Genomic DNA, 27,622 nt, shown 5'->3' with positions numbered 1-27,622 from the left:
GTGGTTCTCCTCCTGAAACCTTGAACAAGCAATCCTCCCATGAGAGCTTCATGAACTTGGGTACCTGCTCTGTGCCCAACAGCAGGCAGAGTTCTATGCGGGGAGAAGAGACTAAGGAGGATGCAGAGACCCTGGGTGAACTGGGCAAGTCCACACTTACTGGTTTCATCTTGAACTGCAGGCCATACTTTCATTCAAAGAAAAGGTTCCATGACTTTAAAAAAAACATTTTTTAATTCTTTTGAAAATTGCGAATCTATACTATTCTCATTATTCTATGCCTGAATAATTTATAAAATTCATAGTTGGATTACTACCTAAAAAATGAAAACCCGTTTCTAGAATTGTTATAAATCAGTTGAAGCTAATGAAGATGTATTACGCTTCTGGTCTACAACCTCACTGCTCATTTTCTAAGCCTCCATGCCTAAAGGAGGGCATTCCTCCTGCTATAGTTTCTGGTGTTATGTATTCCTTCCCAGAAGGAAAGAACGGCTCCTCTGAATCTCCATTAAAAATAAAATGCAGCTGGGATTGGTGGTCCAGCAGTTAAGACTCCGAGCTTCCACAGCAGGGGACACGGGTTTGACCCCTGGTTGGGGAACTAACATCCCACGTGCCACGCGGTGTGGCCAAAAAGTAAAACAAATTAAAAAATAAAATAAAATGCAGATTTGATCTCTTTGTGGGTCAAGTCCAAAGCAGAGGATATTTTAGGTTAAACGTAAGCAGAGTGTTCTTATTTATTCTGATTCTTCAACTGAGTCTCTGAAAATATTTATTTCCAACTTATATGAACATAGGTATTGAGAGAAGTGGCTTTTTCTCTTAAACAAGCAAAGTAGATACTCCCCCAAAAATACAAAGTCAAAAATATAAACACGGTGCTTCCCATTGGCTTTGAAGAAGCAGATGTTTCATGCCTTTACAACCCACTCTTCTCTTAGATGAAATAGACACTCCCCTTCGTAATAAAATAAGAATTCTTGTATTCGAAAACAATAGCTTTTATTGTTGCAAGCTAGGAGTGGCTTTAATGGAGAAGTTGCCTTGATACCTGACCCCTGAAGAGAAGACTACAGATCAACAATTCTAAACCCAAAGTGAGCATCTCTGTTAGACTTAGCTTCTCATGTAATCTGCTTATAGTCAATATATCTATAAAACAAGTTACCTCGACCAATTGCCAAAGCCTATATTCTGTAGCTAATTATCTTGGGGCAGTCACCAGAAAATTACATCAATCAATTAAAATAGTCCATGTGTGCTGTACTAAGAGTTTTAGCGTTGAAATGATCATATGGTTCTAGATCTTCCAGGTTAAAATCACTGAAGCCATATGCTATGGTCTATGTGTCTATGGCCTTAAACACCCTTTCATCTGTGAATTGAAATAAATCCCATACTGTTCCAAGTGGCTTTTTCCCATTCTGATCTAGGCTGGTGTGTTCTGAGATATTTGTCTTATTGGGGCCTATGGTAAGATCATACCCCTGCAACTGGGAATGAGATCTTCCCAGAAGAAGGCATATACTTCCCATGTCTACAGACTTGGAAACATTGAGATTTTGAGATATGGTAAGAAAAATTTTCCTCCTCCTTCTTTTCTTGGCCTTGCTCTCTTGAGCCTGAACTCTAAGGAATCTTACTAGAAGTTTCTATGGAGGTGCTGCAAAGACAGCCACAGCCGTACGGAGACAGCTCTTGGAGTAGGCTGTGAGAGAGGAGAACAAAAAAGCTCTCACGAGGGTGAGCTGTAGCCCATGAGTTCAAACAGCAGGCATATAAGGAGGGATACACCTGCTTTGTAGTTACGAGGATATATTTATGTTTCTTACAATCTCTTCTTTGTACAGTTAAGTTATAGCCAGCTGTCAAGTGTGGTAATAACTTCCAGTGACACTCTACTTTCCATTGGCCGATTCACCTGGCACAGTGATATAATGGCTCAGGACCAGAGATCATATTACAATGTAAGCAGGTCATGTGTCTCCCTGTGCCTATGGGTAGTGGAGGGAAACAGGGTTTCTAATGAACAGAACCGGAAGTAAGTTTGGGCGGAATTCTTCCTAATTTTATAGGTCACAGGTGAAAGAAACTTGAAAGAGAAATCCTAAAATTTTACATTACCAGCAATAAACTGTGAAGGCAAAAGAGGTTTTTCTGAGCAATCAATAAAAATGAAAAACAATTCTGATCAACTTATGCTAGACAGACTGGATTATCTTTCTATGTTCTCCCAAGAAAAATGACTATAAAATCATTATCTTGTGAAGAGGCAACAAAAAAACATGCAGCTAAAAATGTAGAGGGAAAGGATTTTAGAGATATGTCAGGCAGTTAATTTTTAGATGATCCTATTTTTCTGACTAATGTGTTATTTCTGGTATTTTTGTCAGCTTTTTAAATTTTGAAATTTATTGTCATTTCTGTCATGCCTTTTAAATACTGAGTTTCTTTACAACTTTGTCTTTGTAAGTTTGTATCATATTTCCTAAAAAGGACCCTCGAAATTGTATAAGCTTTGGGTCTTACAAAATCTGGATCCACCCTGTTTATCTCTGATTTCTCACATTACAGCTTGGTCTCAACTGGGCTATGATACATGATGGGAGGAGGGGTTGAGGGGAGGAATTGGGAACTGTGACCATATTTCAGTCGTCATCCTGGGACCATGAAATGGTGGTAGCTAGATATTTGTGATGTTTCCAAAGGGCATGAGAATCTTGGGTACAAGAATTCAGGCTATATGATCCAGGCATCCCTCCAACCTTGAAATATTAGCATTGTATTTAGTTAAATGTGCTTGCAGCTTTCCTATTCTCCAAGTTATTAAAGCATTTGTTTAATCTGCATCATAGAATAGCTGCATTCCCATGCTTGCCAAGAGCATTAAATCCAACTGGCTGGTTCTCAGTCCATGTCAAATGCTCAGTTACAGTAAACAATATTTATATAATATGTTTAAAGGCATATCTATTACTCTATATTGCAGAGTTATCTATTCTCAGAGTACTGAGAACTCAGGAGGTCTGTGATTCCCTGAAATTGAATGCAGAATTTAATGTGTGTCTGCATTTATAGCTTTCCTCAGCGTCTCAAAGTGGTCCGTGACATGTAAAAATTAATAATCACTAATCTACATTTCAAGAATAAGTACCTCCAAGGAGGTGGTACTAAAAGTAAATAAATAATAATGCTTTATACCTCCAAAAGGTTAAAAAATTTACACTAGATAGTTTAAAATCCATTTCCATATGTAGTTGGGCCAGTAGAAACATATGTCAGTAATTTACACTGAGAAATTATAAGAAATAACCCAATAAAACAAGGGAAGTTTTCAAAAGTACTGTTAATTTCATTCCTCAGTGTATCATTGCTATGGACTGAATGGTGTTGCCCCCAACATTCAGATGTTGAGACCCTAAACTCCAATGTAAAAGTATTTGGAGATGGGCCTTTCAAAGGTCATGAAGGTAGAAACCTCATGATGGGATTAGTGTCCTAGAGAAGACGAGAAAAGAGAGAAATTACTCTCTTTCCACCCCGTGAAGACACAGCAAGAAGGTGGCCGTCTGCAAACCAGGAAGAGAGCCCACACCAGAACCCAGCCATGCTGGCACCTTGATTTGGGACTTCCCAGCCACCAGAACTGTGACAAATACTTGTCTGTTGTTTAAGCCACCCTGTCTATGGTATTTTGCCATAACAGCTCAAGCTAAGACAGTCATTATGAGGCAAAGCCTATAGAAGAATTTTTTCTCTAGTTTTAGTAAAGAAAGAGTTTGGCATCTCAGGAGATGTGATCATGAATCTATAACTAATTGTTTGTTACTCTTCGCATTGAATGTTAAACTTAGAATCAAATTTGCCATTGTACTCTAGTAAAGGTCGAGAACTTTCCCACATGGACTTTGTATATTAACTTTACTCCAAAACACCTTTTACATTTCATACCAATCTTTTCTTTTCTTTTTTCTCATCCACAATCTTGTAATTTTATTACATTTTGCAGTATGTATATATGCAATTTGCCTCAAATCCTTTCAAAAACAAGGCAGTTTATAAGGAAGAATATAAATGAATGAATGAATAGCATTCCCATTTGAGAATTAAAAATATAAATGTTCATAACTGCATCGGGAATTGTATACAAATATTTATTTGAAGAAATTTTATCTCAACAATGTTCATAATCCTATGAAAATGCTTTTCCTATTCCAGGGGTCCTTCACTTGGGGGTCCAAGGGTCCTGTGAACAGAACTCAGGGAGTCTGTACACTTAAATGGGGAAAATATATCTTCATTTTCACTGATCTCTAACTGAAACTTAACATTTCCTTCTAATATAAATACTGGCAACAAACCACCAAAGTTTTATCGGCATCTGTGATTTTGTTTCCCATAGAAACAAAATGAGGTATTCTCATCTCCTGTATGGTTGTTGAAGGTATCTGCAATTATCATTTATGCTCCTCATCAGTATTCAAATGTCACCAGACTTGCTGCTAGGTTGTTATTTAATGCATTAATAAAGAAGCACATATATTACTATATCATACATTTTTTGATTATTATATTTTTATATATTTGGTTTCTTTGTAATCCTTTGTGTTTTGTTTTATACATTTAAAAAGATTATTCTGAAAAGGAGTCCATAGGGCTTCTTCAGACTGCCAAGGGTGTGCCGGCCATTAAAGAAGTCAGAACTCTGAAAAACACAAAGTGTTTAGGCAGCATTTTACAGAGTGTTTGCAAATATCTTAGTGAGAGCTATACTATGACTAGAGAATGGTGGTTTCTCTTAATTAAAGAACAGTGGCATTCTCTTTTAAATAAAAGGGAATATTAGAAGCTGCACAAGTCTCCTAGTCCCTTTGACAATAAAGGTCACAATCAGCCCCCATGCAATAAATCCCTTCCTTAAGTCTGCATCTATAACTTCTGAAAAGACATTTAACAGCTTTGTGAAACTTTGGGTCAGCATGTCTATGACTGAGACAGACAAACAATTGACTTAACATTTTGAACATCTCTTAAGAAGCAGTACATTTGACTCAGTCATGTTAAGACATTATCCAAGCCCCTTCCTTTTATTTTTTTTTCCCTTGTGAGTCAGCCTTCTTTTGAATTTTTATCAGACCCTTTGATACTTTTAGCACAACTGGAGTAGGGCAAGAATAAGGAACTAAAACAAAAGGCTGTCAGTTTGATTACTCAACACACACTTGAAAATTATCTTTAGTTACTGTTGTGACATTCACAGCTAGGACCTGATACAGTGGAGTGTATGTGATTGTGTGGGTGTGTTGGGGGGAAGAGTATACCTGTGGTGACACCACTCCACAAAGGCCACGGGCACGGGCCTTTGTTCCTGCTTCCCAAATTCATTGATCAGGAGAGGGAGTCAGGACCGACTGGGCAGATTTACTCTCACCCCCAGTACTCTGTGCTGCAACTACCGCCGGAAGTGGGGAGTGAGGCAGCATGGTGGGTCCCTGCAATGGTGGAGTTTATCCTTTCTCTCTCTTTCAGGCCAACAGGAGGGTATTATACCTGGACCACCTGCCCCTATTCCAGTGAAAGTTGGAGCTGGAAATTGAAGTTCATAGTTAAATGATAAGGCACCAGCTCCTCTGAGCATGCATCACTTCGCATAACTAGTAAGTTTTCCAGATGTCTGATTTCTTACCTTTTAAGCAATGATACTTTTTTCATGATAGTTATTTTACACAACTGAATGTATTATACTATATACCTCCTATGTACTTAGAAAAGTAGCCCCAAATTAGTTTAACCTTATATTGGTGACTCTGGGTCAACATTGAAAACATCCACTTTCTTGCATGAGCGTATTACAGGTGTGAACTAAGAATGCCGCCTGCCATATCAGTAAACAAAGGATGTTGCAGCCATCAAGCCATCACATTACAGCCTCCCCTACGGTGAGCCCTGAGGGAACTCAGGATGGAAACAGGATGCCCGCCATCTAACAGTCTGCTGCCGCAGCCACCCACGACGGTGAACACTGATGAGACACCGGATGAGAAAGCACAGAACACTGGCCCCAGATAGCTGAGGTGCTTATCAAAGGAATGATTTCAGTGAGCCCAGACTCTCGCATCTTCCCATAAATATAAAAGCGCTGAATTCCTTAATTTGAGATGTCTGGTTTTCTTTAGTTAACAGTAATCTTTTGATGTTCCGACTACCTGGTCTTTGTTACAAAAACTCCTCTATCTCCTGGCTCCCCACCTTGCCTCTTTGGAGCAATCCCTCAGAGTGATCTGAGAGTCCTGTCTCCTGAGCTTGAAGTCCTCAGAATGTCCGCTGAATAACACATAACTCTCAACTTTTAAGTTGTGCATTTTTTTTCAGTTGACAAAGGGTAATCCCCAGGATCCACTGAGGGTCTCTGACCATAATTTGAATTGATGCTGACATGTTTGCGTTCTTACAGCTGCTTTTTCTATTTTTGGTCTAATCCTTTCTTGTCAGACATTATTTCTTCCTGTTTTCAGTAATCCTAATGAAGAAATTCTTCTTTGCTCCAATAGATTTGGAAACCAGATATGCAGTAATGAAGAGATTGAGGGCTTGAGGGTGTTTTGAATGTTATAAAACTACGGTGCATGAGATTTACTCTTTGTTGTTTATGATATCTACTTGAGTATTCACAGAGTTTTACTTATTTGCTGATTCTTTGCTGTGTGTTGGATGTGTGAGTTGATGGTATAGATAATTTCCAAATAAATGAGGTTCAGCTACATTTGGTTTTCTGTGTAAATCATCCAGAGAGGCCACCTTGCTCTCATAGGTATGTCTATATACCAGCTCAAAGAAATGCTTATTGCAGTTTTTGGCTGATAGCAAGCTTCTGCTGTTGAGTTAAAAATCTCCTTAATCTAGTAACTGAAATATTTACAGACCTTGACTACACAAACCGTGAGTCCTGCTGTCAGAAATCTCTGAGTCACTCATTCATTTTCACGGAGGCAGCAAAGCCCAGTTTTCCCACTTCCTCTTTCACCCATGCTTTATTTGTCTCATTTAGCTGTAACCACACCACATGGTGGAAGGACTCTGAACACGTATTGAAATCCTGCTTCTGCCTCCAGCTAGCTGTGTGGGACTTTGGGGAAACTACTGTTCATACCAACTCTCAATTCCTCCATCTGTTTAGTGATTACAATTTAGGACCCAGGGTGTTTGTGAGGATGAAGTGGCATAATTCTCATGAATTTACTCAGTTAGATGCCTAATAATCGTTTCCTCTCTTTCCCCATGTTCCTTTATTTTCCTGTTTGTTTAGCTCCCAAACACCCAATTATATAGATCACCTTCAAAACACGTAGTTATCGTCTGCAGTCAGTGTTGATCAGCAAGCTAACAACTTTAGTCATTCTTAATAAGTCCCCATCAGGTTTTGAATGAAGCTGTGTGACAGCACTGTCACATTGTCTTAGGAGCATATACAAGTCCATGTTCATGTCTGTCAGCCCTTAGACCAGGTGTTTCTTGAGGGGAAGGTTGACATCTCATTTATCTTTACCTTCCCAAGTCTTAGCCCATCACCTAGGACATTAGCAAACATTGAACAAATGAAAAAAAGAATGAAGAGGACTTCCTTGGTGGCACAGTGGTTGAGAATCCACCTGCCAATGCAGGGGATGCGGGTTCGAGCCCTGGTCAGGAAGATCCCACATGCTGCGGAGCAACTAAGCCCGTGCACCACAACTACTGAGCCTGCACTCTAGAACCCACAAGCCACAACTACTGATGCTGCGTGCCACAACTACTGAAGCCCGCGCACCTAGAGCCCGTGCTCTGCAGCAAGAGAAGCCACCGCAATGAGAAGCCCACGCACCAAAACGAAGAGCAGCCCCTGCTCACCACAACTAGAGAAAGCCCACACGCAGCAACGAAGACCCAACGCAGCCAAAAATAAATAAATAAATTTTTTAAAAAAACAGGTTCTTGGACCTCGTGGTTTCTGGAGATTCTGATTCAGTGCTTCTGGAGTGAGGCCCAGGTAGTTTTCTTTAAAAACAAAAAAAAGAATGAAGAACCATTTCGATATCTTGAATGAAGTTCTGTTTACATTAGGAGATTCCTAATCTGGTAGAGTCAGTAGCTGGAGCTGAAGCCAGAGATTCTGAAAAACAAGAAGCCAAGTTGACCAAATCCATAGACAGTTACTTACCGATGGCTCTCTGCTAATCTCCTAGCACCACATAAGGTTATAACATTAACCTGGGAACTTTCCGACCGTATCTTCAATTTGGAAAAGAAAATTAAAAATCTTCATTTGCATTTCTAGACAGAGTCAGTCTGTCTATGCCTAAAATAGTCTTCTATTTTAAGTCATAAGAAAATTAATGAGAAGGCTGATACTTCCTGGCTGTCTACTCAGCCCTTTCCATCTCAACATTTACCAAGACAGGTGTCTTTCTTAGGAGAAAAAAACAGCTGCCACCAAATAACCTGTTTCACCACCCTTGCTTTTCATGTACTTGGGCTCCCTTGTCCTTCACTTATTACACCCACAAGAAAAAAAAATGGTAACTGTGGAGATGGATGTTACCTAGACTTATTGTGGTGATCATTTTGCAATATATACATCTATTGAATCATTATGTTGTACACCTGAAACTAATATAATGCTGTAAGTCAATTATATCTCAATTTTTAAAAATGAAACCCTAAAAACAAAAGAATAGACTATGTTTAGAATTTCAGATTTTAATCCTCAGCTACCCAGGTTGTGGGTCCTGAATGCCTTTGAAAATATGATGAAGCTACAGACCTTCTTCCAGAAAAACACAAAACAAAACAAGAAAATGATTAATGTTTGTCCCCCTGCTCTATGGTGGCAGGGATCACATCTGTTTTGCTTCACCAGTGAAGCCACATCATGGTACCTAAAATGTAACGGGAGCTCAGGACATGTGTTTAATGACTGACTGTCGGAAGAAACCAACAGTTTTTTCTACCTTCATACTCAATACTTCCTTCCTCCTTCCATCTCTCACTCAACCACCTCCCCTCCCATGTCTCAGAGGAATTAGAGACTATTCTTAAACACTTGTTGCCCTTCTCTTCCTATTGAATTTCTCCACCATGTTGGGGAGCCAACCCCTCCTAGTTCAGAGAAAGCAGAACCTTTTTTTTCAGCCGTGCTCCGTGGCTTGCAGGATCTTAGTTCCCAACCAGGGATAGAACCCAGGCCCCTAGAAGTGAAAGCACAGAGTCTTAACCACTGGACCGCCAGGGAATTCCCACGTAACCATTTTTAAATCCCACCGATCTCTAAAACAAAAATCCCTTTCACTAAAGCCACACTTAGTCCCTGTTTGTTTTTTAACCTTCATCAAGCTTCTTGAAAGAGATTTGTTTTTCTTGCTCCAATTCTCACCACACACTTGGTTCTCAAAGACCTGCAAGTGGACTGCAGGCTCACAGCTGTATCAGGATGCTCACGCCAAAACTGGCAGGCATTTCCTCACTGCAGAATTCCATAGGCACTTTTCAATCCCTTGCTTACAAACCTCCCTACAGCATGGGATCCCGTCTTGATATTCCCTTTCCCCTGGCTTTCAGGACTCTACTTTCTCCCGTCTTCCAGTTAGCTCTCCTCAGACACCTTGCTCGCCCTTGTCTCCTTTAATCCCTTAAATATTGATGCTCCCTGGGGTTCTGTTCACATCCCTACCTTCTCATGCTACATTTTATTTAACTGTCACCAATGCCAAAGGGTCTCAAAACCATATTTCAAGCCAGAATTACATTCTGAGATCCAGAGACATCCATCAGATTGCCCACTGGCCATCCCCCATTTCCATGTACCAGTTTCCTAAACATGTAAAAAAAAATGAATTCATCATCTTTCCCTAAAAATGTGATCTTCACCCTCATCTTGATGAATGGCACCTGTCTCCTAATCTAGTACCTTCTTACTTTCTCTATTTTCACATTATCAATAAATTAATGGATATATTAATTTCTAAGTATAAAATAACTTATTGTTCAATTAAATTATGAAAATATTATTTATATTACTTTTAAAAACATATTTTTATTTACCTTATGACAACAAATCGATGTCATACTAATGTTTTAGAGAATCTAAGGAATACATAGATGGTCTTTTAAATTAACACTATATAATTAGCCTCCAAAATGTCTTCAGGGGCTATAAAAGTCTGTTCTATTTAATATTTGAAACATTTACCTTTATTATTTGTCTATACTATTATATCTATTCAGGATAGATATTTTGAGTTAAATCCAGTCCCTGTTAAGCTGAATCCTTATTCCAGTTGATAAGGTTTGTCTGTGTTATTATGTAAACAAATTAATTCCAAAATGATGTGTAGTTGTATGTAGGCACTTATGAAAGAAACAGAAAGCCCCAAGGAGGCACAACTTCATCTTCTGTCCCTGTTCCTGCCTCTGCTCCCCAAGATGGCCTCTGCTACATCGCCTTGATATTTCCTCTGACATTAAGAAAGAAGTTAAGCCTGCTCTTTGGCTAATAAACATATCACCTACATTTGTATGCTCTTTAAAATGTTAATCCAATTTCATTTTGACCATAAAAACAAATCCTTGGAGGGGCTTCCCTTGTGGCGCAGTGGTTAAGAATCCGCCTGCCAATGCAGGGGACACGGGTTCAATCCCTGGATGGGGAAGATACCACATGCCACGGAGCAACTAAGCCCCGTGCGCCACAACTATTGAGCCTGTGCGCTAGGGCCCTCGTGCCGCAACTACTGAGCCCGCATGCTGCAACTGCTGAAACCCGCACACCTAGAGCCTATGCTTCACAACAAGAGAAGCCACTGCAATGAGAAGCCCGCGCACCACAACGAAGAGTAGCCCCTGCTCGCCGCAACTAGAGAAAGCCCACGCACAGCAATGAAGACCCAACGCAGCCAAAAATAAAATAAAATAAAAATCCCTGGAGTAGTAACAGCTTGTTTTAGATGGAGAAACTGAGCAGAGTCAGGGGAACTTGCCTAAGGTAAATGACAACAGAAGAATCAAATCAGACATTATGATCCTGAGCTCAACCAACTTTCAAAAAAAATGCCCAGCATATTGAAAAGATGAATGGGATGATAATGTATTTACAAGTTTGATCCAATCAATAGAAATACAAAGGTATATATAAATATACATATATACACATTATCAACAAAGATACTAAAGACAAACTGACCAAAGATCAGATCTATCTACCTGGAAAACATTTCAACATCTTCTCACTTTTTTAAACCTCTCCTTTCTCTGGTATTTCTTTCTCTAGTCTTAGTAGCCTAAGAATTCTTTTGCCTCATTGAGCATTAAAGGAAAGCTCAAAAATGTATTAATTGCTGTGGTTCTAATTGAATTCTCATATGCTTAGATCATCTCATCAGTTGATCTCAAGTCTTTACATGAAAAATAAAACATTCTGAAAAGTTCTCAGGTTTGTAAAAGATAAAATGAAGTAAGATCAAGACCACAAAAGAAGGAGTTCTTGAAAATACCTTTTATCTCTAATGGTCTCAAGGATAAGTTCTCATTGAACAGGGTTCCTTTCCCTTCGGGGTCCCATGGACTTTGTAATTATGCATTTATTAGAGTGATTATTTGATTAATATGTCTCCACATCAGACTGAAAGCCTCAGGAGAACAAGAGCAGTGAATGTTTTTGTTTACCCTTGCACCCTAGTTTTGGTGTTCAGTCAATATTTGTAGGTCACTTCTGTGGGACATAAGACCAAGCATTTTGTGCATATGACATTTCTATAGGGAAAGAGAGGGCCCATGAAAAGCACAGAGATAAAGTAGGAAGAGTGGGAGTATTTAAAAATCTGAAGATCTTCTAAATACTGTAAAGCCAAGGATTTTCTCTAATAACAGCTTTTTATTAACATGAATAAACGGAGTTACAAGTAGCCCAGATCCCAGTGTGAAGATCAATAAGATCCTTGCTTCATACATAGTCATAATATAAGGTATAAGGCAAAGTGAAGAATGAGGGTCAGAGCTTAAGTCAATTTCCTTTGTGGCAAGGATCACAGAAGAGAATTGCCAGTATCCACCACTGGTCATGACAGTGTCCAAAGTCCCCTATTTTATCAGTCTCAGTCTTACAGATCCAAAACAAGCATGGGAGATGACAGTCCAGGCCCACTAGTGTCCCTGTATTTGGCCATGGGATACTGATTCTCTTATCTGTCTTCAGATAATGAAGACAAAGTCAATATAAAGTCTAAAATAAATACTTATTGGGAAATTAATGAAAATCAAAATACAGAAATAGAATCAAGATAAAAATGTGTAAATTCTTAACATTTACTTTAGGTAACACTCAGTAAAATAATGATTGGGTTGCCCTCTCCTGTGCTTGGAGGGAAGCATCACCCATTTGCTCTTTGGCAGGTCACTTCCTCCTCCTTTTCCACTTTTGGACAGCTGTAGCCTTAGTCAGGTGAGAAAACATTGTTAACTGATTCAAAAGTGTCTCTAAATATAGAAGGAAATAATTTCAGATTAATAAATATATATTTGCATTTCAGATGCCTAGGTAAAAACACAATCCTCTCCTCCTCCCACCTACTTACCCTCTGTGAAAGCTACTCCACAATCTCTAACAAAATAATTTTCACTCCATTGAAACTAGGGTGTATTGCATGTCAAAATGGATAGATATATTGGCTTTCGAATAAAGTTTGACTTTAAGCATCACTTTTTGAAATAATAAGTATGATCCCAGAATATTTTCAGAAGACATGTATATAATCAAATATATATATTCTAGCCATACAACTAGAATAAACTCAAATTTACAACAAGATTGAAGGAGGGGAGGAGTATAAGGCAGTATAATAATATGTTGGTGGATAATTACCATAAATTCCCCCATACATGGACCACCAATTTGAAGAATTAGAATACATTTAAATATTAATAAAAATCCATATTGGAGATATATTTGATATCTAAGAATGAACTTTGGATTTCATAATGGGTCTACTCATTATTATGAAGAAGCGCTATAAAAAGTAGACCATATCTGATTTATGTTTTTATTACCATGGAACCAAATATACTGTCTTCCAATTAAGCATGCCAAATAACTAAATAAATGATGTTGCCACTAGCTTAGAAATGTCAGAATATATAATTTTGTTTACTAGAATGCTTACATGGTATATTAGTATAATATTAACAAAAATGATAAAATACTTTTGTGTGTACAATATATCACATATAAGTGTTTAAATTTTTAATATACATTTATGCAATCAATTCTCAAAATAACCCTGTGATGTAGAGAGGGTTACTAACTCTATTTTCCAGAGAAGAGTAGAGGAAACACTTTTAAACTAATTTTATGAGGTTAGAATAACTCTGTTACCAAAACAGAGAAGGAAATTGAGAAAAGAATATTATACACAAATATTTCTAATGAATGCAGATACAAAAGTCTGTTTAAAACATTAGCAAATAATATCCAGCAATATATAGAAAGTATAGCATATCCTGGGAATACAAGGTTTTTTTTTCACTTTTGAAAACTCATCAATATAATTATGCATGCTGACAAAATAAAAGCGAATAATTGCATGATCACATTAGTAGACTCAGAAATACCATCTGATGAAACTCAACACCCATTCATAATAAAATTTTTAAAAAGACTATCAGCAAATTATTAATAGAAAAAATTTTCAATCTGAAAAATGACATGTACAAAAAGCTACAGCTAATATCATAATTAATGGTGAAAGACTCACCACTCACCAATTAAGATCAGAAATAACACCGGAATATTCACTCAGTATTTCTATTCAAAATCATTCTGGTAGGTTTAGCCAGTGTTGTAATGCAAGAAGATTAAACAGAAATTATAGAACTTAAAAAAGAAGAAATAAAACTATCTTTATTCACAAATGGTGTGATTATGTACACAGAAAAATCCAAAGAAATCTATAAAAAAAAAAACTATTCAACTGATAAGTGAATTTAGCAAGGCCTTAGGAAACAAAGTCAATATACAAAGTAATAGTATTTCTATATAATAGTAATGAACAAATGGACATTATATTTAAAAATACTACCCATTACAAAAGCATCAAAAAGCAAAAAATATTTATAGATGAATCTAGCAAAAGATATCTAAAGTCTCTGCACTAAAAACTACAAAACACAGTTAAGAAGAATTAAAAGAGATCTGTGATGAAGCTATAGCAATCAAGACAGCATGACACTGGTATAAAGATATACAAATTGACAGTAGAACAAAAGTGAAAGTTAAGAAATAGATGCACATTTTTATGGTCAATTGATTTTCAAGAAAAGCACCAAAGCAATGCAGGAAAAAAAAGACTTTTCAATAATACTGCTGGAACAAGTGGATATCTGTGTGAAAAAAAAAACAAAACCCCAAAACCTTCAATTCCTACCTCATAAGCCTAAACAAAAAAGTTAAAATTATAAAGCTTCCAGAAGAAAATATAATGGAATATTTTCAAATCTTGAGTTAGGCAAAGATTTCTTACCCATGATACAGAAAGCACTAAGTATAAAAAAAATTAAAATTTTCTGCTCCTTAAAAATGACATTAATATAATAAGCAAGTCACACTGGGAGAAAAAAATCCACAAAACATTCATCAGTCAAAGGACCTATATTCAGAATGTATAAAAAATTCTTCCAACTCAACAATAAAATGAAAAATAGACCAATTAAAAATGGGCAAATGTTGGGACTAACAGATACACACTGCTATATATAAAAGGGGTAAACAACAAGGACCTATTGCATAGCACAGGGAACTATATGCAATATCTTGTAATAACCTATAACGGAAAAAAATGTGAAAAAGAATATATATATATATATATATATATATATATATATATGAATCACATTGCTATACACCTGAAACTAACAGAACATTGTAAATCAACTCTAATTTTTTTTTAATTGGCAAATGACCTGAACAGACACTTCACAAAAGATCTACAAATGGCCAACAAGCACATGAAACAGTGCTCAACATAATGAATCATAAGGAAAGTGCAATAAAACCACAATGAGATACTCCTGTAATGGCAAAAAATAAAAACATGCTGGTGTAATGGGAACCACAGAACTCTCAGACATTACTGATGGGAGTATCAAAAGCTACAGCCATTTTATTTAAATGTTTGGCAGTTTCTTATGAAGTTAAACAAAACATGACCTATGATCACCAGTTTAACTCTTTTGTATTTACCCAAGAGAAAGGAAAACATATATCCACACAAAGACTTGTACATGAATATTTATAGTGACTTTATTTGTGATAGCTTCAACCTAGAAACAACCCAAATGTCCAAAAACAGAAAAAGAGGTAAACAAATTGTGATATATTCATATGATAGAATAGACAGCAGTAAATGGAAATGAACTCTTACTGGTACATACAACAGCAAAAATTAATCTCACACACTTTATGCTGAACAAAAGAAGCCAGATTCCTAAGAGAACATGTCGTGATGCCACTGATAAAAAGTTCTGGAACAGACAAAACTAATCGATGGAGAAAGAAATCAGAGCAATGGCTGCCTCTGGGGAGAGGAGAGGGTGGCAGGATTGACTGTAATGGGGCACAATGGAAATATTTCGTATCTTGGTAACAGTGTGAGTTACATGAAAACATGCATCTGTTAAAACTCATAGAACTCTAACACTTATGACCTGTGCATTTCACTACATGGAGACTATACTTCCATCAAATAACTTAAAGCTCAGAAGGTAATTAGACAATACTATTTTGATGAGATGAAAATTAAATCTGAAAACAAATAAAGTAATAAAATAGGGCAAATTCATTTCACTCTTCCACTCAAGGAGTATAAGCCCCAGATTATGGGTGGAACGGAAGCTGCAAATCTGTTTTCATTTCTGCTTTTCCATACAACATGCTTCTGAAGTCAGTAATTACCTTCCCTCCACCCTTACCCCTACAATCTGGCCCATAAACTAAAGCCAACCTCATCACCTAGAACCTACAGCAATATGGAGATCTGTTCCAAAAGATCTACTAGCTGTGTTAGTAGAACTATCTGTTTCCAACAGGATGCCTACCAGGGAGACTGTCAAGGATAAGTCTGAACATATATGACTTTTGTCTTACACGCTGACTTCAGAAACTAACAGAGGATAAGCTATGAGGCCACTGAAATTTTTCCTATGTAAGTTGGTAAGTAATATACCCTAGATTCGGATACATAGCTGAATTCCTATCATATGATTCTTAGTGCTCTGGTTATAATTAAATGTACTGATTGTACTTGAAGTATATTAAAATTCTCTCTAATCCTTTCTCTTCCCTCCCCCTACCAAAAAACACGAACTATTTATAAAACTTTCTGTCTCTTCATTTGGTTTTACTTAACTGGACTCCTAAGCCATGCATGGTAAATTTCAGACCTATAATTTGTGGCTTCCTGCTTCCAAGATTTCTCCAGAGTCGTTCTCATGTGACTGTTTTTCTAGTTAAATATTTACACATATACACAGGGTACACAGGCAGTTCATATTTGACATGATTTAACAGCACTACATCTGTTTCTCATCATAACATAACTGGAAAATGTGCCTACTAAACATTTTTTAAATATATTTGCCCAAAACATTGTTTCTACTCTCATCTTGAGACATTTCTTTGTAAAGAAAACAGAAGATAAGATGGCCTCTCTCTGTTTCCTTAATTTTCTTCCTCTGGCTTTGGGGTCCTCTCTTGCTACCAGCCATTACTTCCCAAGCCTAATCAAACCACGTATCATGTCTTTTTTTTAATCAGTGGGTGAGAAGCACAAAATTAAGTTGAGATGTGAAGGCAAAAATATCTTATTTAAATAAAAAGACCCCCCAGAAAACTGGCTTCATTGCTAACTCCAAGGTTAGCAAGACTTCATCTGAATAAAGTCCCTGATGATACAAACATGTCTGAAGTCTGTTTCTTGCTCACAGCGCACAACTTCAAGCATGAGTTCTCCAAATTCAGAAAAAAGAAAGAAAGAAAGAAAATTCTTGGCCTTCAGGAGGTAATCATTCCTAGGTCCCCAAAATTTCAAATCGCAACACAAACATCTGTTCTAATTCTTCTCCGGTCTGCTTAACAAAATCAATCCTATTTTAAGTTCATATGCTTTTCCAGAAATATAAAGCACAGTTAAATTACAAGAGTATATTCTTCGGAACATTAATTTAGAATAAATCGATCCTATCTGACTTTCATTCTATTGTTTTGGGTTTTAATCCAGAAATCTGTTTGCTCGTTTTTATTCATATGTTATCATAAGCAATAACAAAGCAAAATAAAAAAGAATGAAAACAAAAACAAAAACTCCTGAGTGCATTATAAATCCTGGAAGCGGACCATAGTTCATACGTAGTCACGAAGCAAAAATAAAAGGAATGATTATTTTTGACTAATATCTTCTATTATTTTTTGAGACCTATTTTTCCAATTTGTGTCTAACTCAGGATCTTGATTTTTTTTCTTTTCTTTTCCCTGATTATCTTTTGGCCATTTCATAGCTCATTTCACTCTGGAGAGAAAGTGATTGGATAAAAAAAAGGAGATGAGACTAAAATGAGTGTAATTGACTTCAACAGCCCTGAGGAAAAGCTTTACTTTCAAGAAGCCTGGAACATCCGGCTCTAATAAAGCTTTTGGTGCATCTGAGAATTTAAATAATCCTTAATATTCTTAATTCCTGTCACACTGATTAAAAAGCATAACAGATTTTTAGACATACTATTTTTAGACATTCTGTTATGAAATAATATGAAAAATTGCTCAAATCCAGAAATCACACTATATACTCAGAGAAGCACCTCCTAGGATACTATGTATTTTCTCAAACAAACATCTATATTTACAGAATATATATTAATAAAATAATACATATAAACAAATATATATGTAAGTGTTAGCTTTGGTTTGCTGTTCTGACACTTCAAATGTCTATGCTAATTTTAGAAGAAGGTAAATAATTACAATATGTGGATAAATAAGACCTACAGATGATCCAAATTTTTTTATCCATGAACTTTCATTACATAGTAGATAAACGTTTCAGGAAAAAGGATACTATGGACATTTAAATTTTTTTTTCTTAACTTTTGGAGAATTGAAACATAATGAGCATCAAAAAGACCCAAGGAACCTTATAAAATCTTTCAGAAGGTAGAAGAGGGACTATTTCCCAACTCTTTTTTATGACAACAGAACCCTGATACCGAAACTTGACAAAGACATTATAGGAAAAGAAAAGTGTAGACCAGTATCCATCATGAACATAGATGTAAAAATTCTTAACAAAATACTGGAGAGTTGAATTCAGTTATATATAGAAAGGATATTATATTATGACTATGGGAAGTTTATCCCAGGCTTAACATTTGAAAAGCAATCAATATAAATCACCATATTAACAGAATAAAGGGAGAAAATCATATGATCATCTCAATAGATGCAGAAAGTGTATGTGCCAGAACCTCCAGCTCACATCGTGGAATGATCAGGGACAAGGTGAGAGTAAATACACTCTCACCACTTCTCCTCATCTAGCCAGTGCAATGGGGCAAGAAAAAATTTTAAAGAAGCCCTACAGAATGTAAAGGAAGAAGGAAAACTCGTCATTTGCAGATGACACGATCAGTTTAAAAGAAAATCCTGTGGAAACTAAAACAAACAAACAAAAACTTCTAGAATAAGTGAGTTATCAAAGGGTGAGATACAAGATAAGTACAAAATATAAATTTTATATCTATGTTCTAACAATGAACAACTGGAAATTGAAATAAATTATAAAATAAAGTTATTTATAATAGCATCAAAAATACAAAACAGGGATAAATCTAACAAAAGATGTGAAAGACCCTACACAGTAAAATGTAAAAAACATTGCTGACAGAATTAAAGACCTAAAGAAATGGAAAGATATACCTTTTCCACGAGTCAGAAGACTCAGTACGGTTAAGATTTTAATTCTCTCCAAATTGATCTATCAATTCAAATCACTCTCAATCAAAATTCCAGCAGGATTTTTTAAATTGACAAACTGACTCTAATATTTTTATTAAATACAAAGGAGCTAGTATAGACAAAACAACTCTAAAACAATAACAACAACAATGGAATTACACACCTAATTCTGGACTCATCATAAAGCTAAGGTAATCGAGACGATATGGTTTGACATGAAGAGTGTCCAAAAATAAACCCACAAATATACGGTCAATTGATTTTTGACAAAACTGCAAAAGCAGTTTCTCTCAGTAGAGAAAAGGTAATCTTTTCAACAAATGGTGATGGAACAATTGAATATCTATGTGCAAAAAAAGAAAGAAAGAAAAAACCCGCATTTGATCCATACCTTGATACAAAATTAACTCAAAATGTATCATAGACCTAAATGTAAAACCTTAAACTATACAAGTTCTAGAAGAAAATATAGGAGATTTTATTAAAATTAAGAACTTCTGTTCCTTGAAAGACATTTTTAAGAGAATGAAATGGCAAGCTACATTCTGGGAATCATACATATAGATGATAAAGTGCTCATATCCAGAATATCTAAAGACCTCTCCGTACTCAATAATAAGAAAACAAACAACCCAATAAAATATGGACAAAAGATGTGAACAGAAATGTCATGAAAGAAGACAGATGTCAACTAAGCATTTGAAAAGGTGTTCAGTGCTATTAGTCATTAGGGAAATGAAAATTAAAAACACAATGTTACCCCTACCTACCTATTAGAATGGCTTAAGTGAAAAATATTGATCTCACCAAGCCTTGATACAGATATGGAGCAAATGGAATGCTCATGTGTTACTGGTGGGAATATAAAATGGTCCAATCACTTTGGAAAACAATTTGGTAGTTTCTTAAAAAGTTAAACATACACCTATTAGAACCCAGCTATTCTACTCCTGGATACTTATCCAAGAGAAATGAAAGCATATATATGTTCAAAGATTTGTACACAAATGTATATAGCAGCTTTATTTGAAATAGCCAAAAACTGGAAACAACCTAAGTATCTATCAATAAGTGAATGGATAAACAAATTGTGGTATACCCATACAATGAAATATTATGCCACTGTAAAAATAAATAAAATAGAATATCAATACATGGTAACAACAGGGATGAATCTCAAAATAATTATGATGAGTGAAATAAGTCAGACAAAAAAAGGTGCATAAAATCCTAGAAAATGTGAAATAATCTATAGTAGTATAAAGCAGATCAGTGGTTACCTGAGGATATGGAAAACAGAGAAGTGTTGGCAAGAGGGATTACATTTTCTTGATTGTCATGATAGTTTCATGGATATAGACATATGTCAAAACTTATCAAACTGTACACTTTAAATTGTGCCATTTATTAAACATCAGTTATACCCCAATAGAGCTGGGGTTTTTTCTAACATCCTAGTATGGAATTAGTGTCCATAAATTTAAGAAAGAAGGCCAGTGTGGCTAGAACAAGACGAGTGAGAAGGAGTTAAAAGGCCAAGTCAGAGGTAAGCAGAGCCAGACCACACGTGTCTTTATAGGCTCAGTCAGGTGTGTGAAATGTATTCAAGTGGAGGATTATAAACAGGCAGTAACATGATCTCATTTATGTGAAATGCTCCTTGAGCCTTTTCCAGAATGTCATGTAGTTGGAACCGTATGGCATGTAACCTTCTCAGGTTGACTTCTTTCACTTAGTAATATTCACTTAAGAATCCTCCATGTCTTTTCACAGCTTGATAGCTCATTTCTTTTTAGTGCCGAATAATATTCCAGTGTCTGGTTGAACCACAGTTTATGTATCCATTCCCCTGCTAAAGACATCTTGGTCAATTCCAAGTTTTGGCAGCTGGTAATAAAGTTGCTATAAACATCTGTTGTGCAGGTTTTTACATGGATGTAAGTTTTCAACTCCTTTGGGTAAAAACCGAGGAATGCAATTGAAGGATAGTATGGTAAGAATATGTTTAGTTTTGTAAGAAAGTGACAAACAGACTTCCAAAAATGGCTGTACTATTTTGCATTCCCATCAGCGATGTATGAGAGTTCCTCTTGCTCCACATCCTCACTGGCATTTGGTATTGGTAGTGTTTTTGGATTTCGACAATTCTGATGGGTATGTAGCCGTATCTCCTTGTTTTAATTTGCATTTCCCTAACAACATAAAGTGTTGAGACTCTTCATACACTTATGTGTCATCTATATCTTTGGTAAGGTATATGTTCAGATCTTTTGCCCATTTTTTGATCATGTTGTTTGTTTTCTTTTTGTTGAGTTTTAAGTGTTCCTTGTATATTTTGGGTTGCAGTACTTTATCAGATACGCCTTTTTCGAATATTTTCCCCAAGTCTGTGGCTTGTCTTCTCATTCTCTGACGATTGTACATATATATTTTTTGAGTTAGTTTTTTGACAATGATTATATTTTAATACAACACATTTGATACTGGCTGTGCCTTCAGTCCATCAAATCTAGTTAGGTGTATATAGAAAAATGGATGAGATAAAAATCAAAATATTGCCAGAAACAGAAAATAGCAAAAAATGCTAATGTGTACTGTCTTCCAAGCAATAGCTTCTATTCATAAATACACTGAAGAAAGATTAGAAATCCATTTAGACTCTTAGAAAACTGGTGCTATTCATTAGTAAGTCAGATTTTTCCAGGTGATTGTAGGCATCCCCAAAATCATGTAGCACAGAATAACAGAAAGATAGTAAGCAGGGAAATAAAATTATACAGTATGGTTTGATATTTTGTTCCCTGCAATCACCCTGTTTCAGCATTTTAAAATTATGAAAAATTTTCCTAATTTCTTCCTAATGGAGATGGTTGTTTGTCTTGTTTTATTTTCTTGGCAAAAATGTGGGGAATCAGTTTAAATAAAACATCTTTGTTACTTCCAATGTATACAGCTGAAGTTGTTAGAGGAAAGAAATAAACATTTCCAGTCTTAAATATGGCCAAAAATGACAAAATCTTGCCTATCAAGTCATCTTCTTTACTATTCACTATATGCTTTATCTTTTTTTTGACATCTTTATTGGAGTATAATTGCTCTACAATGTAGTGTTACTTTCTGCTGTATAACAAAGTGAATCAGCTATATGTATACATATATCCCCATATCTCCTCCCTCTTGCGTCTCCCTCCCACCCTCCTTATCCCACCCCTCTAGGTGGTCACAAAGCACCAAGCTGTTCTCCCTCTGCTATGCAGCTGCTTCCCACTAGCTATCTATTTTACATTTAGTAGTGTATATATATCAATGCTACTCTCTCACTTCATCCCAGTTTACCCTTCCCCCTCCCCGTGTCCTCAAGTCCATTCTCTACCTCTGTGTCTTTATGGCTGTCCTGCCCCTAGGTTCATTAGAACCACTTTTTGTTTTTTAGATTCCATATATATGTGTTAGCATACAGTGTATGTTTTTCTCTTTCTGACTAACTTCACTCTGTATGACAGACTCTAGGTCCATCCACCTCACTACAAATAACTCAACTTCATTTCTTTTTATGGCCGAGTAATATTCCATTGTATATATGTGCTACATCTTCTTTATCCATTCATCTGTCGATGGACACTTAGGTTGTTTCCATGTCCTGGCTATTGTAAATAGTGCTGCAATGAACATTGTGGTACATGTCTCTTTTTGAATTATGGTTTTCTCAGGGTATATGACCAGTAGTGGGATTCCTGGGTCATATGGTAGTTCTATTTTTAGTTTGTTTTTTTTTTAACTTTTTTTTTTAATTAATTAATTTATTTATTTATTTTTGGCTGTGTTGGGTCTTCGTTTCTGTACGAGGGCTTTCTCTAGTTGCGGCAAGCGGGGGCCACTCTTCATCGCGGTGCACAGGCCTCTCACTATTGCGGGCTCTCTTGTGGCAGAGCACAGGCTCCAGACGCGCAGGCTCAGTAGTTGTGCCTCATGGGCCTAGTTGCTCCGCAGCATGTGGGATCTTCCCAGAACAGGGCTCAAATCCATGTCCCCTACATTGGCAGGCAGATTCTCAACCACTGCGCCACCAGGGAAGCCCCTATTTTTAGTTTTTTAAGAAACCTCCATACTGTTCTCCATAGTGGCTGTATCAATTTACATTCTCACCAACAGTGCAAGAGGGTTCCCGTTCCTCCACACCCTCTCCAGCATTTATTGTTTGTGGATTTTTTGAAGATGGCCATTCTGACAGGTGTGAGGTGATACCTCACTGTAGTTTTGATTGGCATTTCTCTAATGATTAGTGATGTTGAGCATCCTGTCATGCGTTTGTTGGCAATCTGTATATCTGCTTTGGAGAAATGTCTGTTTAGGTCTTCTGCCCATTTTTTGATTGAGTTTTTTTTTTTTTGATATTGAGCTGCATGAGCTGCTTGTAAATTTTGGAGATTAATCCCTTGTCAGTTGCTTACTTTGCAAATATTTTCTCCTATTCTGAGGGTTGTCTTTTCATCTTGTTTATGGTTTCCTTTGCTGTGTAAAATCTTTTAAGTTTCATTAGGTCCCATTTGTTTATTTTTGTTTACATTTCTCTAGGAGGTGGGTCAAAAAGGATCTTGCTGTGATTTATGTCAGAGTGTTCTGCCTAAGTTTTCCTCTAAGAGTTTTATGGTGTCTGGCCTTACATTTAGGTCTTTAATCCATTTTGAGTTTATTTTTGTGTATGGTGTTAAGAAGTGCTCTAATTTCATTCTTTTACATGTAGCGGTACAGTTTTCCCAGCACCACTTATTGAAGAGGCTGTCTTTTCTCCATTGTATATTCTCACCTCCTTTGTCAAACATAAGGTGACCATATGTGTGTGGGTTTCTCTCTGGGCTTTCTATCCTGTTCCATTGATCTATATTTCTGTTTTTGTGCCAGTACCATACTGTCTTGATTACTGTAGCTTTGTAGTATAGTCTGAAGTCCAGGAGCCTGATTCCTCCAGCTCCGTTTTTCTTTCTCAAGGGTGCTTTGGCTATTCAGGGTCTTTTGTGTTTCCATACAAATTGTAAAAGTTTTTGTTCTAGTTCTGTGAAGAATACCATTGGTTGTTTGATACGGATTGCATTGAATCTGTAGATTGCTTTGGGTAGTATACTCATTTTCACAATGTTGATTCTTCCAATCCAAGAACATGGTATATCTCTCCATCTGTTTGTATCATCTTTAATTTCTTTCATCAGTGTCTTACAGTTTTCTGCATACAGGTCTTTTGTCTCCTTAGGTAGATTTATTCCTATGTATTTTATTCTTTTTGTTGCAGTGGTAAATGGGAGTGTTTCCTTAATTTCTCTTTCAGACTTTTTGTCAGTGTATAGGAATGCAAGAGATTTCCATGCACTAATTTTGTATCCTGCTACTCTACCAAATTCATTGATTAGCTCTAGTAGTTTTCTGGTAGCATCCTTAGGATTCTCTATGTATAGTATCATGTCATCAGCAAACAGTGACAGCTTTACTTCTTCTTTTCCTATTTGGATTCCTTTTATTTCTTTGTCTTCTCTGACTGCTGTGGCTAACACTTCCAAAACTATGTTGAACAATAGTGGTGAGAGTGGGCATCCTTGTCTTGTACCTGATTTTAGAGAAAATGGTTTCAGATTTTCACCATTGAGAATGATGTTGGCTGTCAGTTTGTCATACATGGCTTTTATTATGTTGAGGTAAGTTTCCTCTATGCCTATTTTCTGGAGAGTTTTTATCATAAATGGGTGTTGAATCTTGTTGAAAGCTTTTTCTGCATCTATTGAAATGATCATATGGTTTTTATCCTTCAGTTTGTTAATATGGTGTATCACATTGATTGATTTGCGTACATTGAAGAATCCATGCATTCCTAGGATAAACCCTACTTGATCATGGTGTATGATCCTTTTACTGTGTTGTTGGATTCTGTTTGCTAGTATTTTGTTGAGGATTTTTGCATCTATGTTCATCAGTGATATTGGCCTGTAGTTTTCTTTTTTTGTGATATCTTTGTCTGGTTTTAGTATCAGGGTGATGGTGGTCTCGTAGAATGAGTTTGGGAGTGTAACACCCTCTGCTATATTTTGGAAGAGTTTGAGAAGGATAGCTGTTAGCTCTTCTATAAATGTTTGATGTAATTCACTGTGAAACCATCTGGTCCTGGGCTTTTTATTGTTGGAAGATTTTAAATCACAGTTTCAATTTCAGTGCTTGTGATTGGTCTGTTTATATTTTCTATTTCTTCCTGGTTCAATCTTGGAAGTTTGTACTTTTCTAAGAATTCGTCCATTTCTTCCACGTTGTCCATTTTATTGGCATATAGTTGCTTGTATTAGTCTCTCATGATCCTTTGTATTTCTGCAGTGTCAGTTGTTACTTCTTTTTCAATTCTAATTCTGTTGATTTGAGTCTTCTCCCTTTTTTTCTTAATGAGTCTGGCTTATGGTTTATCAATTTTGTTTATCTTCTCAAAGAACCAGCTTTTAGTTTTATTGATCTTTGCTATTTTTTCCTTCATTTCTTTTTCATTTATTTCTGATCTGATCTTTATGATTTCTTTCCTTCTGCTAATTTTGGGGGGGGGGTTGTTCTTCTGTCTCTAATTATTTTTGGTGTAAGATTAGGCTGTTTATTTGAGATTTTTCTTGTTTCTTGAGGTAGGACTGTATTGCTATAAACTTCCCTCTTAGAACTGCTTTTGCTGCATCGGATAGGTTTTGGGCCGTCATGTTTTCATTGTCATTTGTTTCTAGGTATTTTTTGATTTTCTCTTTGATTTCTTCAGTGATCTCTTGGTTATTTAGTAGTGTATTGTTTAGCCTCCATGTGTTTGCATTTTTTCATTTGTTTTCCTGTAATTGCTATCTAGCCTCATAGTATTGTGGTCAGAAAGGATACTTGATACGACTTCAATTTTCTTAAATTTACCGAGGTTTGATTTGTGACCCAAGATATGATCTATCCTGGAGAATGTTCCATGAGCTCTTGAGAAGAAAGTGTATTCTATTATTTTGGGATGGAATGTCCTATAAATATCAATTAAGTCCATCTGGTCTAATGTGCCTTTTAAAGCTTGTGTTTCCTTATTTATTTTCATTTTGGATGATCTGTCCATTGGTGAAAGTGGGGTGTTAAAGTCCGCTACTATTATTTTGTTACTGTCAATTTCCCATTTTATGGCTGTTAGCATTTGCCTTATGTATTGAGGTACTCTTATGTTGGGTGCATAAATATTTACAGTTGTTATATCTTCTTCTTGGATTGATCCCCCTTGATCATTAGGTAGTGTCCTTGTCTCTTGTAATAGTTTTTATTTTAAAGTCTACTTTGTCTGATATGAGAATTGCCAATCCAGCTTTCTTTTGATTTCCATTTGCATGGAATATCTTTTTCTATCCCCTCACTTTCAGTCTGTATGTGTCCCTAGGTCTGTAGTGGGTCTCTTGTAGACAGCATATACAGAGGTCTTGTTTTTGTATCCATTCAGCCAGTCTATGTCTTTTGATTGCAGCATTTAATCCATTTACATTTAAGGTAATTATCGATATGTATGTTCCTATTACCATTTTCTTAATTGTTTTGCATTTGTTATTGTACGTCTTTTCCTTCTCTTGTGTTTCCTGCCTGGAGAAGTTCCTTTAGCATTTGTTGTAGAGCTGGTTTGGTGGTGCTGAATTCTCTTAATTTTTGCTTGTCTGTAAAGGTTTTAATTTCTCTGTCAAATCTGAATGAGATCCTTGCTGGTTAGAGTAATCTTGGTTGTAGGTTTTCCCTTTCATCACTTTAAATATGTCCTGCCACTCCCTGCTGGCTTGCAGAGCTTCTGCTGAAAGATCAGCTGTTAACCTTATGGGGTTTCCCTTGTATGTTATGTGTTGCTTTTTCCTTGCTGCTTTTAATATTTTTTATTTGTTTTTACTTTTTGATAGTTTGATTAATATGTGTCTTGGCGTGTTTCTCCTTGGATTTCTCCTGTAAGGGACTCTCTGTGCTTCCTGGACTTGGTTGACTATTTCCTTTCCCATTTTAGTGAAGTTTTCAACTATAATCTCTTCAAATATTTTCTCAGACCCTTTCTTTTTCTCTTCTTTTCTGGGACTCCTATAATTCGAATGTTGGTGCATTTAATATTGTCCCAGAGGTCTCTGAGACTGTCCTCAATTCTTTTCATTCTTTCTTCTTATTCTGTTCTGCAGCAGTTATTTCCACTATTTTATCTTCCAGGTCACTTATCAATACTTCTGCCTCAGTTATTCTTCTATTGATTCCTTCTAGAGTATATTTAATTTCCTTTTTTGTATTGTTCACCATGGTTTTTTTGCTCTTTAGTGCTTCTAGGTCCTTGTTAAATATTTCTGGTATTTTCTCCATTCTATTTCCAAGATTTTGGATCATCTTTACTATCATTAATCTGAATTCTTTTTCAGGTAGACTGCCTATTTCCTCTTCATTTGTTTGGTCTGGTAGATTTTTACCTTGCTCCTTCATATGCTGTGTATTTCTCTTTCTCTGTTTTCTCATTTTGTTTATCTTACTGTTTTGGGGGTCTCCTTTTCACTGGCTGCAGGTTCATAGTTCCTGTTATTTTTGGTGTCT

General features: G+C 36.3%; 1 protein-coding gene and 1 long non-coding RNA gene across 3 annotated transcripts in view; one reads left to right on the top strand and one right to left on the bottom strand.

Annotated features, from left to right (window-relative positions):
• The window catches only part of IPCEF1 (interaction protein for cytohesin exchange factors 1), a 213,022-nt gene that overhangs the window by 132,758 nt on the left and 52,642 nt on the right, over positions 1–27,622 (bottom strand). The gene's annotated exons all lie outside the window — the stretch shown is intronic.
• On the top strand, positions 566–6,769 carry LOC309666927. Its single transcript, XR_014267351.1, has 3 exons — positions 566–2,047; positions 5,536–5,663; positions 5,862–6,769. It is a non-coding gene; the product is annotated as an uncharacterized lncRNA (long non-coding RNA).

The sequence above is a fragment of the Balaenoptera physalus genome (genome assembly GCF_965194825.1).
Source record: "Balaenoptera physalus genome assembly, chromosome: 9".
Lineage (NCBI taxonomy): Eukaryota > Metazoa > Chordata > Mammalia > Artiodactyla > Balaenopteridae > Balaenoptera > Balaenoptera physalus.
This window is presented reverse-complemented; position numbering and strand designations above follow the sequence as displayed.